At 39.4% G+C, this 17,428-nt stretch overlaps 1 protein-coding gene and 1 non-coding gene across 8 annotated transcripts in view; one reads left to right on the top strand and one right to left on the bottom strand.

Moving 5' to 3' along the window:
• POLK (DNA polymerase kappa) overlaps positions 1 to 17,428 on the top strand; it is an 89,077-nt gene that overhangs the window by 11,756 nt on the left and 59,893 nt on the right. Inside the window, exon 1 of one of the 7 annotated variants that reach the window (XM_031666240.1) lies at positions 15,592 to 17,141. The exons of the other annotated variants lie outside the window; for them this stretch is intronic. The gene's annotated coding sequence lies outside the window, so the exon portion shown is untranslated. Of the gene's footprint in view, positions 1 to 15,591; positions 17,142 to 17,428 lie in introns of those variants that run through there. 7 annotated transcript variants of the gene reach the window in all.
• LOC116275122 lies at positions 9,080 to 9,140 on the bottom strand. Its single transcript, XR_004184082.1, has one exon. It is a non-coding gene; the product is annotated as a U7 small nuclear RNA (small nuclear RNA).

Raw genomic sequence — 17,428 nt, forward strand, 5'->3', positions numbered from 1 at the left:
CCCTCATGCAGATATGTGAAAAGATGTGTAAAGTTAAGAAATACCTGTAAACTCCAGATACAAAGGCTTTCTGCAAACAAAGACCTTTGCTTCTTTCTAGGGATTATTGCTAGTTTTATTGTGGAATGAGAACCCAAACTGTTTTGTGATTAAGTTAAACAGGTACATGATTCAAGGTAGGTTTTGTAGGTTATGTTCTTGAAAGAAGGCCTGGGAATTTTTAAAGCCTTGGAAAGCCTTGGTTGTTTTTTGTTTGTTTGTTTTTGCTTTTTTGTTTTTCACTAAAGAGTGTTTTTTGAAAACTAGAAAAGAATTTAAAATATGCATAATGAGGATTCTGGGGAGGTGAGGAAGGCATCTATGTTGCATGTCAGAGACAGATAAAACTTTAAGATTGTAGGCTGGGCGCCATGGCTTAAAACTGTAATCCCAGCACTTTGCGGGCCGAGGCAGGCAGATTACCTGTGGTCAGGAGTTCAAGACCACACTGACCAACATGGTGAAACCCTGTCTCTAATAAAAATACAAAAATTAGCTGGGCGTGGTGGCACGCGCCTGTAATCCCAGCTACTCAGGAGGCTGAGGCAGGAGAATCACTTGAAACCAGGAGGTGGAGGTTTCAATGAGCCAAGATTGCGCCACTGCATTCCAGCCTGGGTGACAAGAGTGAGACTCCATCTCAAAAAAAACAAAAAACCAAAAAAACAAAAAAAAACCTTTCAGATTATAAAAAGGGCAGATAAGAGGAAGCAGGAATAGGAGGAGGTTCTCATAGAGAATACGAGAACCTGTTTTATCTCTGTATTTTGAAGATAGGGGTGGACAGTTCACTGAACAGGTTTAAATCTAGGAACTGAGTCAGTTCCAGGTGCCTCCCTTAAATACTTGAGGGTTGAATGACTGTGTTAACCCATCTGAAACCAACCTAGGATTAAAATTTTAGAAGAGACTGGAGTTTAATTGACTGCTCTCCTCGCTTTGGATCTTGGAGAAGTCAATGCTGTCAGCAAACATCTGTTTAAACATGTGGAAAAGCTGCACTTTGGAGAGCAAAAGTTATTTTAGTACTTTAGGAATATGAAGTAAATTATGTATAAGTTTATTTGCTTTTAAATTTTTGAGAAACTTCTTCTTCCAATAGGGAGAAGTAAGCTCCTGCACATGACTGAAAACCTAGAAAAAAAAAATACAAACATCAATTACTTGTGGGGTCTGGAACAAAAAGCAGATAGATTTTGGAAGGTATCAAACTTTGACAAAGCAACCCTTACAGAATGAGATTCTCATTCTTTGCAGCTTTGCCTTGAGGGCAGACACAGTATGGCATAACTAATGTTCCACTAGGAAGCCCCTCATTATTCTGTCCAAAAGAACCAGGGAAAGGGGGCCAGTGCTACCAAAGAGTAGGGAAGGAACCCAAGAAAAGAGAGAGCCAGAGAATGAAAATTCTAAATGCCATATAAAAGCTTCACCTGACTCTCTGACTGGCATAGTCTACATGCATGCCCAGGGCAAATTGAAAGCAATCTGAACTGAGATCTGAGTCTCTTTCCTCACCAGACATAGAGAGTTTTCAGTTAGGGTTTATTTGCCTGCTAAAACAAAAATATTAACACTCTTCAGAAAGGTTAACCAGAATCCAGAGTTCTTACAACATAGCACTTACAATATCCAGGATACAATTACTTGATATATGAGCCAGGGAATGTGAACTATTTTCAAAGAAAAGACAAGTCAGTAGATGATAACCCCAAGATGATCCAGATGTTGGAACTATCTGACAAAGACTTTAACGCAACTATTAAAACTGTGCTTAATGAAGTAAAGAAATATGTTTGTATCACTAAAAAGAAAGGAAATCTCAGCAAAAAAGATAATATAAAAAATCAAATGGAAACTGTAGAACTAAGAAATACAGTATCTGAAATCAAAATGATGTTACTAGATGGACTTAATAGCAGAATGGAAATGACAGAGGAATTGGTCTGTCAGTTCGAAGATAGCAATACAAAATAACCAATATGAAGAAGAGTAAGGGAAAAGATTAAAAAAAAAACAACAGAAAAGGAAACTCAGGTACCTGTGGAACAATAGCAAAGGAGTAATAACAGGAGTAACAGGTAATTGAACCTCCAAAGGGAGATGAGAGAGAGATTAAAGGAAGAAGAAGAAACAATCATAATGGCCACAACTGTCTCAAAAAGGGAAAACATACATAGAGGAACAACAATTTGAGTGATCATGGCCTTAGCAGAAATAATGGAGGCTAGAAAACAGTGGAGCAACATCTTTAAAGTACTAAAAGAAAAAAAAAAACTGTCGATTCAATTCTAAATCTGATGAAAATATCTTTTGAGAATGAAGATAAAACTGGCATCTTAGGCATAGTTGTATATTTGGCATACTGATTAAGAATGCGGGCTTCGGAGACAGAATCTGGATTTGAGTTTCAGCCTGAGTACCTCTTGTGATCATGGGCGAATTATACAAATTCTCTAACCTCAATTTCCTTATGTGTTAAAGATACTTTAATGAAATATCTAAACTAATGAGTAATCATGAGTAGCAATGAGAGGATGCTTCCTAAGCACTTAGTATCTGCTTGGCAAATGGTAAATTGTTGGAAAACATTAGTTACCATTTATATATGCCTGTTTTTAGCTTTCATAGTAAATATAACCAACCTTTATAGAATTTCGTATTTTCTATTTTTATCTGTTTCATTTTTGTTCAACTTTAGAGAGGTTGGCTCTATCTTGAAAAGGGAAGGGCGAGACTCCGTCTCTTTAAAAAAAAAAGAAAAAAGGGAAGAAACCACTGACAGTATTGTAAAAGAGAAATCACTTTTACTACTGCTTTGACTTCAGCAAAAACAAAATTTAGGAAGCTCTTATTTTCAGAAAAGGAAATGAGAGGGGACATTTTTCTGTCTTAGAAAACAATACCCTCAGCACCTAATTAATAAGATTTTTGCTATGTAAATTAAGCGTTATCCAATCATTCTTTGTCCCATTTGGTGCCCTTTTGTTTGTTTTGTTTGTCTCCTTATTTCTTTTCTTTTTCAATATTTTTCATGGTATTTTAAAACGATAATTTAAACAGTTGGAGATAAACTTCTGATTTAATATGACTTTTTTTTTTTGGAGACAGTCTTGCTCTGTTGCCCAGGCTGGAGTGCAGTGGTGCCATCTTGGCTCACTGCAACCTCCGCCTCCCAGGTTTAAGTGATTCTCATGCCTCAGCCTCCTGAGTAGCTGGGATTACAGATGTGCATCACCACACCCAGCTGATTTTTGTATTTTTAGTAGAGACGTGTTTTGCCATGTTGGCCAGGCTGGTCTCGAACTCCTGGCCTCAAGTGATCCACCTGCCTCAGCCTCCCAAAGTGTTGGGGATATGGGCATGAGCCACCGCACCTGGCCTAATGTGAATATTTTAATACCTAAAACCATTTATTTTCCTTTGAAGTAAAAGATAGAGGTATCTAAAGTAGATAAAGAGAGTCAGCTAGGTATGTGGAGTTTATCTCTCAGTCTGATTGGAGTTTTAATGTTCTTAAGCATAAACCATAAGATACCCCTTTTGACTTTGTTTCTGTATTTGATATGAATGGTAGTGAAGGATATTGTGTATTAAATTTGGCTTTTAAATATAATTCATTACATAAAAAAGTCTCCAAGGAGGTTATGCTTTGTTTTATTCCTTCTAAAAAGAATTATATAATCAAACATGTTTTTTTTTAATTCCAGTTGTTGGAAATCTTAAGATGTTGTTTTGACCAGGTGCAATGGTTCACACCCCTAATCTCAGCACTTTGGGAGGGCAAGGCAGGAGGATTGCTTGAGCCCAGGAGTTCTAGAGCAGCCTGGGCATGTGAGACACTGTCTCTGCAAAAAAATAAAATAAAATTAGCTAGTTTTGGTGGTACACACCTGTGGTCCCAGCTACTTGAGAGGCTGAGGTGGCAGTATTGTGTGACTGTACTCCAGCCTGGGTGACAGAGTGAGACACTGTCTCAAAAAATATTTTTTTTATATATATATATATACACACACACACACACACACACACATATACATGTGTATGTGCATATATATGTAGTTTTATTCTTAGATCAACTATTTGGACTTTGCTGTTGACATACATACCTGCTTTTCTTCTCTTAACCTGGTAGTTTTGCTTTCACTTAAATTTTTAATTCTTTTTATAAGGTATCTCAAAATCTTTTTGGAAAGGAATAGATAACCAGGCAGGCTGATAGGTAAGAAGACCACTTAAGTGTTAAAGAATTCCTTGTGTATTCCTTAAAATATCTGTCTTATTAAGACCAGTGCCTAAAAATGTATGGGCACAGATATTCATCACAGCATTTTTTATAATAGAGAAAAATTAGAAACAACCTAACTGCTGTCATTAGGGAGCTGTTATATAAAATATAGTTCAACCATACAGTGTAGTACTGCACAGCCATTAAAAATAATATTAGAATATTGGTACTGTCAGACAAAGATTTTGAAGCACGAAGTTAAAGTTCAACCATCCCCAAATGGCCCAACTAAATTCAGATACCCAGACACATCATGATGGCATGGAAAATTTCCTTTCATACAGTCTTAAATAAAGAACACAGACTGCAAAACGATATGTGGGATGAAATCAATTATGTCTAAAATGTATAGATTACACACTTATGCTCCATATAAATAGAAAAAATATGGAAGAAAAAATGATTCTATAGTTCCATAATTATTTAAATAAAAATAATTCTATGGTTAAGAGGGGGAAAAAGGTTACAAAGCAGTATGAATAGCATGATGTCATTTTTGTATAAAATATGTGAGGAAATAGACATAGAAGAAAGTATGAAGTATCCCAAAATACTATATTAATGATCATTCTCTCTGGATTGTTGCATGATATATTTATTATCTTTGTTTCCCTTTTATGCATTCTGATATAAAATTTTTTTGTAGCAAACATGAACTTTTATCATTGGAATAAACATTGATGCTATATTAGAATTAGAGTGTGTTGGAGCATGGTGGCTCATGTCTGTAATTCCAGCACTTTGAAAGGCCTAGGCAGGAGGATCACATGAGGCCAGGAGTTCGAGATCAGTTTGGGCAACATAGCAAGAACTCCACTCTACCAAAAAAAAAAAAAAATTCACGCAAGGTGGCACATACATGTAGTCCTACCTGCTCTGGAGGCTGAGTCAGAAGGATCACTTGAGCCCAGAAGTTTGAGGTTACAGTGAGCTATGATTGTGCCACTGCACTCCAACCTGGGCAACAAAGCAAGATCCTGTCTCTTAAACAAAAATAGAATATAATGAAATAGATATTATAAAATATAAAGTTATGTATTTTCATTACATTAAGTGAATATAGTTATCCCTTGATATCCATGGGGGATTGGCTCCCGGACCTCCCACAGACACCAAAATCCATGAATGCTCAAGCCCCTGATATAAAATGGCATAGCATTTATATATAACCTTTATATAGTCTTCCATAGACTTTAAATCATCTGTAGATTCCTTAGAATACCCAATTGTGTTAGTCCATTTGCATTGCTTTAAAGGAATATCTGAGACTGGGTAATTTATAAAGAAAAGAGATTTATTTTGACTCATGGTTCTGCAGGCTATATAGGAAGCATGGGGCCAGCATCCGCTCTTGGTGAGGGCCTCAGGAAGCTTCCAATCATGGTAGAAGGCAAAGGGGAGGCAGGCACATTACATGGAGAGAGCAGGAGCAAAAGAGAGAGGGGGAAGGTGCCACACTTTTTTTAGCAACCAAATCTCTTGTGAACTCTGAACTCAGAGCAAGAACTCACTTATTAACACAAGGAGGGCACTAAGCCATTCATGAGGGTCATAGGTCATGACCTACCCCCATGACCCACCCCCATGACCTAAACACCTCCCACTAGGCCCCACTCCAACATTGGGGATCACATTTCAACATGAGATTTGGAGAGGAACACACACAAACCATGGATGCATGGTTTGGATGCTATATAAGTGATTGTTATACTGTTACATAGTATATGCTATACAAATAGTTGTAAATGCGGTATAAATAGCTGTTATACTATTGTTTAGAGAATAATGACAAGGAAAAATGTCTGCACATGTTCAGTACAGATTAAAAAAAATTTTTTATATATACAATGTGTTGAATACACAGATGTGGAACTCATGGATATGAAAGGCCAAGTACACAGATTATAATCTTGTAATATATATATATATAAACATATCAAAATGTATACTGGAGTATGTAGAGATCTTTTAGATTGAAATAGTGTAAAAAAATACTTAATACATTTCAATTATATAAGTACATACATATAATTGAGTATAAATGTATACACATAGATGAAATTGTACCCTTCATATCCAGTCTTACGTTCCAGGAGATACAATAGAACTATCAGCACAAATTTTGCAGTAAATCTTAGTTCACTCAAATTCACATGAAATGGCTAAGAACAATAAAAACTTACTTTTTATGAATAATGCTTTCCCTTTACTTTCCCTTTTCCTTTAAGTAGAAATATAGGGCCCTATTTTCTTGATAGTTGATTTTTCAGTTTTTAGGTTAGGTAATGTCTGGAGAAAATAAGCCGTTTTAGATGCCATGATTATTGAAGAAATTACCCTCTGGATTACTGGGAAGATCTCCAGTTGATCCCAAATGTGTTTTTCTTTATGTTTCTCACATTTCAGGGTATTCAAAAAGCTGAATCTATTTGTATTTCTCCTCTATATCGATGATCTTCGTTTCTGTCCATATTCTGAATTCTGTCTCTGACATTTCAGCCTAGTTAAGAACCATTGCCTGGGAACTAGTGGGTCGTTTGGAGGTAAGAGGACACTCTGGCTTTTTGAGTTGCTAGAGTTCTTGTGCTGGTTCTTTCTCATTTGTGTGGGCTGATGTTCCTTCAGTTTTTGATGTTGCTGTCCTTTGGAAGGATTTTTTTGCTTTCCTCTTCTTTGATGCCCTTGGGGATTTGATTATGGTATAAGGTGGATTCAGTTGACGAGATTTGATTCTAGTCTGTTCCTGGGTCTTGGAGGAGCGCCCTCTGATGACTTTCTCTGTGCCTGCATTTTTTGGGGGGGTGTTCTGGTCCACAGAGCTTCCTCAGTCAGGGTCCTCAGTTGGCAGAGAGGCTGTATTCTTGCCACATCAGCCCTAATCTACTATCTGTGTGCTTCCTGGGGAAGCATGGGGTTGTGCCTGCCTGCAGAGTTCAGGTGGAAGTGGGAACCCTGGATTAGAAGTTCTAGTAGTTGTGGCCCATCTGGCTATAAGAGGCAGGGTGGGTAGAATTGCCTGCTCTGCTATCTGGTTGTTTCCATGGCAAAAAGAGGCTGCACCCCTTGGCACATTCAGGCAGAAGCAGGACCACTGGTCCAGAAGCTAAAGCAGGCATGGCTCACCTGGCTACCAGTGGTGGGGGTGGGTGGAGGCACCCACCCTGCCCCCTGGGTGTTTGCTGGGACAATAGGAGGCTGTGCCCATCAGTTGAGTTCCCACAGAAGCAGGACCTCTGGGCCGGAAGCTCTAGCATGTGTTGCCCCCCAGCTGCCAGAGGCAGGGATGGGCAGGGTGGCATGCTTTCTTGTCTGGGTGTTTACTGGGACAACAGGAAACTGCACCCTCCTGCTGAGTTCACACAGATGTGGAGCCCCTGGGCTGGAAGTTCTCACAAGCATTGCTGGCCTGACTACCAGTGACGGGGGCGGGTAGGGTCATGTAATTTGCTGTCCCGGTGTTTCTTGGGATGACAGGAAGCTGCGTCCTTCAGCTGAGTTCACACAGAAACAGGACTGCTGGGCAAGAAGCTCTAGCAAGCATTGCCTGCCTGGCTACCTGTGGCAAGGGTAGGTGGAGTGGCCAGCCAAATTCTGGCTGAAGCAGAACCACTGGGCTGGAGACTGTTGCTGAGCCCCATCCAGCAAGGAGTAGTGGAGAAATACTGCTTTCAGGCACTGCAGTGGCGGCCTCTACTGGGGCTATAACACTGGTGCTGATCTGCTCCAGAGCCCAAGGCTTATAGAGGTCCACTTGGACTTCAGAGTTGCCTCCACCAAACATCCCAGTGGCTCTCTGCCTCAGTCTGGAAGCGTGAGGATGGGGGGCACAGGGTGGCCAGGGGGAATCTCCCATTCCCAGTCTTGCACAGGTCCCTGTGGAAAGTGTGAATCCCCCTGGGGGCTCTCACTCACCCTTTCAGGTGTGGTTCTCCTGACTCTGTGCTCAGCCCAGACAAGCTGGTGCCCAGCTTCATTCCTCTGTGCTCTCTGTGTTCCCCTGCTGCCTCGATAGATCCCAACATTGTTTCTCAGATGATCAGCCTGCAGGGTCAGTGTTCACTAGCCCTTTTGCTTATTCTCTGTGAGAGCAGTGCACATGAGCTGCTTTTAGTCTGCCATCTTGGCCCCACTAACCTAACCCATTTTTAGATGTTACATTCCATCACTTCTACTTCTGCTATATTCTATTTGTTAGAAACAGGTCACTTAATTACACATTATGACATTAGTTTGTTGTGTCTTTTGTGCTTTCCTAGCATCTATGAAGTATTATTGAAAGTAATTATTTTAGTAGTGTTAGGAAATGTATATTTTATAATAATTATTTTAGTAGTGTTAGAAAATGTACATTTGCAGTTCAAATTTTATTTTTTAGTGTACTTTGTAGTATAGAAATAAGTACTTCATATGCTGGCAATTACCGTTAACATTTTATGAATTTTCATAATGCTATATATATCATGTGCACATTTTTTAAGCCTTCTTAAAATAAACAGCATATTTAGATCTCATTAATTTTTAAAAAGTTACTGGTAAGTCTAGACTGCTTTTTATTTTATGAAAAAAATTAAGCTAACATAAACCACATATTGTGATAGTTTGATGAACTAATCTAGCTCGGTGTTTTGCAATATTTTTTAACCCATGCTTTCTTTCATAAACCTTCCATTCGTGTTTTTTGAAACGTCAAAAAAAAATTACTGAATACAAACCAAGTTATAGTATCTCAGAGGAGAGAGAGATATCATCTCATCAAGCTTTCTGGTGAAGACCGGAAAACCTGTTAGACAAATTCTGAAAAACTGTAACAGTCATCTCATCAATTGAGAATAATTATTTTTACTAATTTAGTGTAAATCCCAGATGCTGTTGTTTATTATCAGATGCTTTTTATATAATATATGTTTAAGTGGTTCTATTATTTATTTATTTATTTATTTATTTTTGAGATGGAGTTGTGCCCTTGTTGCCTAGGCTGGAATGCAGCAGTGCGATCTCAGCTCACTGCAACCTCCACTTGCCGAGTTCAAGCAGTTCTCCTGCCTCAGCATCCTGAGTAGCTGGGATTACAGGGTACGCCACCATGCCCAGCCAATTTTTTATATTTTTAGTAAAGGTGGGGTTTCATCATGTTGGCCAGGCTGGTCTCAAACTCCTGATCTCAGGTGATTCACCCACCTCAGCCTCCCAAAGTGCAGGGATTATAGGTGTGAGCCAACGTGCCCGGCTATTTAAGTGTATTTTTATAGTGTAGTTATTTGTTAATAATAGTTTCCAAATGGACTGTCAATATTTTAAAAGTAAAGCTCTTTATAACAGTGTAATCTTAAAAGAAAAAAATATTATTAAGAATTTTTTTTTTCTTCAATTTATTGGGCAGGGGGAAGGTATGTGATTATGTTTCTAAGTCATTTTGGCTTAATCACTCCAAGACCACAACCTCTTGCTGATGTTTTTTTATCATGTTTGGCAAGTCCCAAAGCAGTGTTTTTGGGATGTTTAATTTTTTTTGTTTTTAGTATTTAGGCATGTATGATATGACTAGGAAGAAAATAGAATAATGATTTTCAGAGCTTATTTGCTGTGGAAACCATCTTTTAAAATTCATCAGTAGTAAACAACTGTTATTGGCGGTCTTTGAGTTGGTAACAATCGCAATGTATGTTAGTGTTCACACAAGTATTTCTTTTTCTGTTTCTTTTCTTTTTTTGAGAAAGAGTGTCTCTGTCACCCAGACTGGAATGCAATGGCACTATCATGGTTTACTGCAGCCTAGACCTACTAGGCCTCAGAGATGATCCTACTTCAGCCTCCCAAGTAGCTGGGACAGCCAAGCTACTCTTTAAATTTTTTTGTAGAGACAGGGGTCTCACAGTGTTGCCCAGGCTGGTCTCAAAACCCTGGGCTCAAGCAATCCTCCCACCTCGGCCCCCCAAAGGGCTGGGATTATAGGCATAAGCCACCACACCCTACTCACATAAATATTTCGAAGGAATTTGGAGAATCAAATAAATGAAGTTTACTATGAGCTTTCCCTTTTTTGTAGGTTACCCATTTATTCTTTTAAATTAGTGATAGAATACATATGAAAAAATTATAGAAGAGCTGTAGAGTAACATTAGTAGAACAGAGATCTAGGGAAATACTTGAGATTTTTATCTAAAATTTCATTTGAACGGGGTTATGTTGCTAGGGAGTTTTAAACCCCTGCCATACACTATAAGAGCTGTAAGAAAACTAAAAAGTCAGGAGCAGTGGATCAAGAAACAATATCACGGTTAGAACTCAGAAGAAACTTAGGAGCAGTTTGGCAAAGGGGACAATTGAAAGGATCATTTTTCCAGGACAGGAAAATAATAATAGCTTACACAACTCTTTTTGATTTTATTAGATATTTTCCTTCCAATAGTGTGGAGTGTAGTGTAGAGATAAATAGCACAGTATCTCAATTTCTTATTTGTAGTGTAACCCTACCCTATTATCCTGGCTTCTGTTGTAATTTGGTTTTGTTTTGTTTTGTTTTGTTTTGAGGCCGGAGTCTGCATCCTGTCGCCCAGGCTGGAGTGCAGTGGCGGGATCAGCTCACTGCAAGCTCCGCCTCGAGGTGCTACCATTCTCCTGCCTTAGCCTCCCGAGTAGCTGGGACTACAGGCGCCCGCCACCACGCCCGGCTAGTTTTTTGTATTTTTAGTAGAGACGGGGTTTCACCGTGTTAGCCAGGATGGTCTCGATCTCCTGACCTCGTGATCCGCCCGTTTCGGCCTCCCAAAGTGCTGGGATTACAGGCTTGAGCCACCGCGCCCGGCCTGTTTTTTTTTTTTTTTTTTTTTTTTTTTTAAAGACACAGGCTTCGTCGCCCTGTCTCTTAAAAAGTCTTGCTCTGCCGCCCAGGCTGGAGTGCAGTGGCATAATCATGGCTCACCATGGCCTCGAACTCCTGGGCTCAAGCGATCCTCCTGTCTCAGCCTCCCGAGGAGCTGGGACTACAGGCACATGTCAACACATCTAGCTGTTTTTTTGTGTAGACAGGGTCTCAGGATGTTGCCCATGCTGGTCTTGAGTTCCTAACCTGAAATGATCCTTCCATCGTGGCCTCCCAAAGTGCTGTAATCACAACCCTGAGCCAGGAGAAATGTTTTCTCCTTTTCTAAGGACATTAGTATGAACTGTCCCTTAAGACCTGTGCACTTCAATGAAACAAAATTAGTCTGTTTAGCATCACTTTTATATAGATAGATATTTTTGCCTATAACTAGCGCCCAAAGAAACTCCCAGCCTATCTCCTTCATGTTGATCAACATTCCAAGAAACAATCAACTCCTATAAGATAAAAACTTAGATTTTCACACTTATTAAATGTCTTGAGTATGTTTATTTCTGAGTTAAAGTTTTCATTGTTAAAGAACCTGGAAGGCTTTTTATAAAATATGCACCTCATCATCCAAATAGAAACTTAAAAACTTGGAGGCTGGGCACAGTGGCTCACGCCTGTAATCCCAGCACTTTAGGAGACTGAGGTGGGCGGATCACCTGATGGCAGGAGTTTGAGACCAGCCTGAACAACATGGAGAAACCCCGTCTCTACTAAAAATACAAAATTAGCCATGCCTGGTGGCGCATGCCTGTAATCCCAGCTCCCCAGCTACTCGGGAGGCTGAGGCAGGAGAATCGCTTGAACCTGGGAGGCAGAGGTTGCTGTGAGCCAATATTGCGCCATTGCTCTCCAGCCTGGGCAACAAGACGGAAACTCCGTCTTCTGTCTCAGAAAAAAAAAAAAAAGCTTGGGGCTTGGGGAATTTACCTTTGAATTGACACTATAGGTAATATGTTTATATCAGAATATTATTCATCCTGTCAAAATAAGATAATTTCCGCTTACTGTTCTATAAGAATGAATTTAATGTCTTTAGGATGAAGTAGAGTATAGGTTTTTAAATTTACCTCTGTCCCATTCTTCTTCATTAGAACCAATTAAATGAATTTTAAAAAGGAGAAAGGCAATACATGCATGGTAGAAGAGAATACATGCATGGTTCTCACAAGGCAGGCCTTCTGTCTCTGGTGAGAAACTTGAGTTTTCTTTTAGCGTATATAGTCTTGGTTTAGGATCTGTGGGGTTTCATATTTCTTTCTCTCAGTAACACATGTAAATGAGAAAATCATTCAAATCCAGTTTAAAATGTTTTTGAAAGATTTTTCCTCGTATTTTGCAAAAAATATTAAAAGCTAAAGCTAAAAATTCAAAGTTGCACCTATACTTTCATTTTTGTCATATAAAAATTGTGGCCATATGGTTTCAGTGTATGTTTTCATGTATCTGTGTGTAAAATAATTGGAGAACATGAAAAAAAAATCTGTTAAAGTCTTGAAATTGTGATTTTTTCATTTTCTTGAAATTTAAAAAAGTATTTTTACAGTAAATGAAAATGAAAACGGAAATTTTAAAGTAGATCATATAAGATGTATTGGTTTGAAAATTACTACTTTAAATGTAGAGTAATATCCCCAATTCAATTCATTGTATTTAAATTTATAGAGAATAACATGAACATTTAATCACAGTCTGAAATTTTGTGCCAGGTGCTTAATCTGTTCAAAGTATTAAATATTTGAATATTTGGGAGATTTAAAATAGTATATGTCCTTAAGGTATATAAAGGTTTTCTGAGGAAATTATTACATTTGGTTATTTACAGTATATTAGAAATAGGAAACAAGCTCCACCTAGGAACTTACTCTAGTTTAGCTTTCCGTATTCCTCTCTCTCTCTCTCTCTCCGTTTCTCTCTCTCTCTCTCTCTCTCCCCCACCTCCCTTTCCCCCATCGCCTTTCTCCTCCCCTTCTCTCTTACTACTTTTGGTATATTTTGCATATTTTCTGGTAGATTAATTCCAGATGACTTTGATCACAGTGTGATATTTTTTATATAGCTTCGTTTACCTCTTACAGGTGGGAAGGAACCCTACTACACTAAAACTTTTTCCTTAGAATTCCTTCTTAAAAATTCTAAGTTTCCATCTTTATTACTACGAAAAGCAAAAGTTTGCCTTGTGTGTGTGTGTGTGTGTGTGTGTGTGTATATATATATATTTTTTGAGACAGAGCCTTACTCTGTTGCCCAGGCTACAGTGCAGTGATGTGATCTTGGCTCACTGCAACCTGGCTCACTGCAACTGCCGCTTCCTGGTTTCAAGCACTTCTCCTGCCTCAGCCTCCCAAGTAGCTGGGATTACAGGTACCTGCCACTGCGCCCAGCTAATTTTTATGTTTTTAGTAGAGATAGGGATTCACCATATTGGCCAAGCTGGTCTCGAACCTCTGACCTTGTTCTTCTTTGTTTCATTCCTTTTTTTTTTTTTTGAGAGAGTCTGTCTCACTCTGTGGCCCAGGCTGGAGTACAGTGGCATGATCTCAGTTCACTGCAACCTCTGCCTCCCAGGCTCCAGGGATTCTCCTGCCTCCGCCTACCTAGTAGCTGGGACTACAGGTGTGCACCACCACACCCAGCTAATGTTTGTATTTTTAGTAGACGTGGGGTTTCTCTATGTTGGCCAGGCTGGTCTTGAACTCCTGACCTCAGGTGATCCACCCACCTCGGCCTCCCAAAGTGCTGGGATTACAGGCGTGAGCCACCATGCCCAACCTTATTTGTTTGTTTATTTACTTATGTATTTATTTATTTATTTTTGAGATGGAGTCTTGCTCTGTCTGGCCCAGGCTGGAGTGCAGTGGTGTAGTCTCGGCCCACAGAAGCCTCTGCCTCCCGGGTTCAAGCAATTCTCCTGTCTCAGCCTCCTGAGTAGATGGGACTACAGGCATGTGCCACCATACCCAGCTAATTTTGTATTTTTAGTAGAGAGGGTTTCACCATGTTGGCCAGGCTGGTCTCAAACTCCTGACTTCAGGTGATCCACCCACCTCGGCCTCCCAAAGTGCTGGGATTATAGGCATGAGTCACTGCTCCCAGCTGTGCCTTATATTTTTAACTAGTAACCTGAATAAATTCAGGGTGATTTTGAAAGCAGAGCTCCCAGGATTTCCTGATAGTTTGGATGTGGGTGTATGAGAAAGAGAGGGGTCAAGGATGACTCCTGGGTTATTTACATGAGCAACTGGAATAGATTAGAGTTGCCCTCAGTAGATACCAGGAAGGCTGTAAATGGAGCTGGTTGGAGGGGATGGAGGCAGATGAAAAGATTACTTTTGGACATGTTAAACTTGAAATGTCAAACAGGTATTTGGACTGGTGCTATAAACCTGTAAGTCATTGGCATGTGGATGATAGTCAACATATGCCTATGAAACTGGACAAAAGTTTCATGATAATTAGGTATCAATAAGCAGGAAGGTAGCAAAAAACTAACTCTACCTATCTCACAATTTTACCTTGTCCCAGGATTGCCCATAGTCCAGTTCTTTTGACTCAAGCACCAAAACCAACTCTTAGAGGTTTTTTTTGTTTGTTTGTTTGGTTTGGTTTTCTTGAGGCAGTTTCCTGCTCTGTTGCCCTGGCTGAAGTGCAGTGGCATGACCATGGCTTACTGTAGCCTTGACCTCCCACGCTCAAGTGAAACTCCAAACTTAGCCTTCCAAGTAGCTTGGACTACAGGTGCACATCACTACACCTGGCTAATTTTTTACTTTTATTTTTGTAGACGTGGAGTCTCACTGTGTTACCAGGGCTGGTGTTGAACTCCTGGGCTTAACCAGTCCTCCTGCCTTGGCCTCACAAAATGCTAAGATTACAGTCATGAGATGCTGCACCCGGTCTCTCCTCAAGAGTTTTTTGGCTAAGCAATTAATATATCATATGTAAAGAGTAGGCATTCAATAATATTTCTTTTCCATTTATACATTGCATCATTTAAAGGGCAAGGCAGCCAGGAGTTGTGGCATGTGCCTTCAGTCTCAGCTATTTGGGAGGCTGATGAGAGAGGATCTCTTGAGCCCAGGAATTCAAGTCCAGCCTGGGCAACCCACCCCTGTATCTAAAAAACAACAGCCAGGTGCAGTGGCTTAGGCCTGTAATCCCAGCTCTTTGGGAGACTGGGGCAGATGGATCACTTGAGTAGTTCGAGACCAGCCTGGCTAACATGACGAAACCCCATCTTTACTAAAAATACAAAAATTAACCAGGCGTGGTGGTGTGCGCCTGTAGTTCAAGCTTCTTGGGAGGCTGAGGCAGAGAAACACTTGAACCTAGGAGGCGGAGGTTGCAGTGAGCCGAGATCGCACCACTGCACTCCAGCGTGGGTGACAGAGTGAGACTTCATCTCTGAATGAATAAATGAATGAATGAATGAATGAGTGAATGTGAATAACAACAATGACAAACCCAGAAACATATGGGCAAGACAGCTTAAATGTAGGATGTTTGCATTTAGCCATTTCACTCTCTAGTAGTGAAGGTATGGTGAAATTGTGACTGAATTACATTCACCTGCTTTACTAGAAACTGACAAGTAATTGGATTAATGAAGCGTAAGGCAAAATATAGAGTAATATTAGCTCAGTGTGATAGTTGAAGGGAAAAAATTCAAATGATAACAAAAAACCAACCTATATTCCCCCTGGGCACTACGAAACAACATCTGTACCAGTGGTTCCTATGCTTTGGGACACATTGAAATTACCTGGACATCTCTTTAAAATACTCCTATCTGGCTACTACTCCCAGACCTTCTGATTTATTTGGTATGGGAGGACCGTTGGCGTCACAGCTCTCCAGGTGGGCCTAATGTGCAGCAAAGTTTGAGAACTACCATGATGTATACTTTTTTTCCTAGTGGAACTACCACTAATAGGCACAGTATTCAGAGTCCCTTCCAAAATTCTTTTTATTCTTTGCCAGTGCCAAAAAAAGAAGCAACATTGTTAAGGGAAGATCCTCAAGGCAGAGTAGAGTAAATTGGCGCCCTCTCTAAATCATGCAAATAAGTCACAATTGTAATTTATTTTAGATTCATGACAACTGTTCACCTGGCCACTTATTTATAGTATACGTGATCCCCAAATCGGAGGCAACTGTAATGTCATGGAGTGCATCAGAGTTGAAGTAAGAAGGCTTGCATTCAACTCCCAGTTCTTCCACTTACTAACAGTTATGATGGCAATTCATTCAATCTTGCTGAAGTTCTCATTTTTTTCTCCCTGATATGAAAATAACCAGATCTGTTTTGCATGGTTGTAAATATCTTTAAAAGCTAAGGTATGTGAAGGTAAACTATAAAGTATGTAAAGATATTAAAGATTTATTATTTGAAAGGATTTTTCTTAACCTTAGAGGTGACTTAACTTTCTAGGTTTTTTTTTTTTTCTGTATTTTTTCATTGCCTTAAGAAGGAGATCTGCATATAGTAGATAATAAATGCAGTTGAACTTAACATGTGTAGTAGAGCAAGTATCATTTTGTATTTCTATACCATGTTTTAATCTGGGTAGAAACATAAGTTTTGTACTCACGCCTGGGTTCCAACACATGTGTTGCCACTTGTTAGCAAATTTCTCAATAGACATGTTCTAAGACTCAGGTTTGTTATCTTTTTGTATGGAGAATAGTACCTATCTTTCAGGGCTGTTATGACCCTCGCATATAGTGCCCTAAGCATAGTAGCTAGAATGGAGCATGCAGAAAATGCTAATTCCTTTCTTCTCTCCAAGAATATCATAATCTTGTGATAATACAGATGACCCTTGAACACCACAGGAGCTAGGGACCCTGCCCACGCACAATCAAAAATTCACATATAATTTTCGACTCCTGAAGAATGTAACTACTAATTGTCTATTGTTAACTGGAAGCCTTACTAATAAGGTATGCAGTTGATTAATATGTATTTTGTATGTTATATTTGTTCTGTACTCTATTTTTACAATAAAGAAAGCCAGAGAAAGGAAAATGTTATCAAGAAAATCATAAATGAGACAGAATATATTTATTATTCATTAAGTGGAAGTAGATCATAAAGATCTTCATCCTCATTGCCTTCATGTTGAATAAACTAAGGAAGAGAAAGCAATGGAGTTGGTCTTTCTGTCTTAAGGGTGGCAGAGGCGGAAGAAATTCAAATATAAGTGGATCCTCTCAGTTCAAACCCGTGT

Source organism: Papio anubis, chromosome 5 (genome assembly GCF_008728515.1).
Source record: "Papio anubis isolate 15944 chromosome 5, Panubis1.0, whole genome shotgun sequence".
Classification (NCBI taxonomy): Eukaryota; Metazoa; Chordata; class Mammalia; order Primates; family Cercopithecidae; genus Papio; species Papio anubis.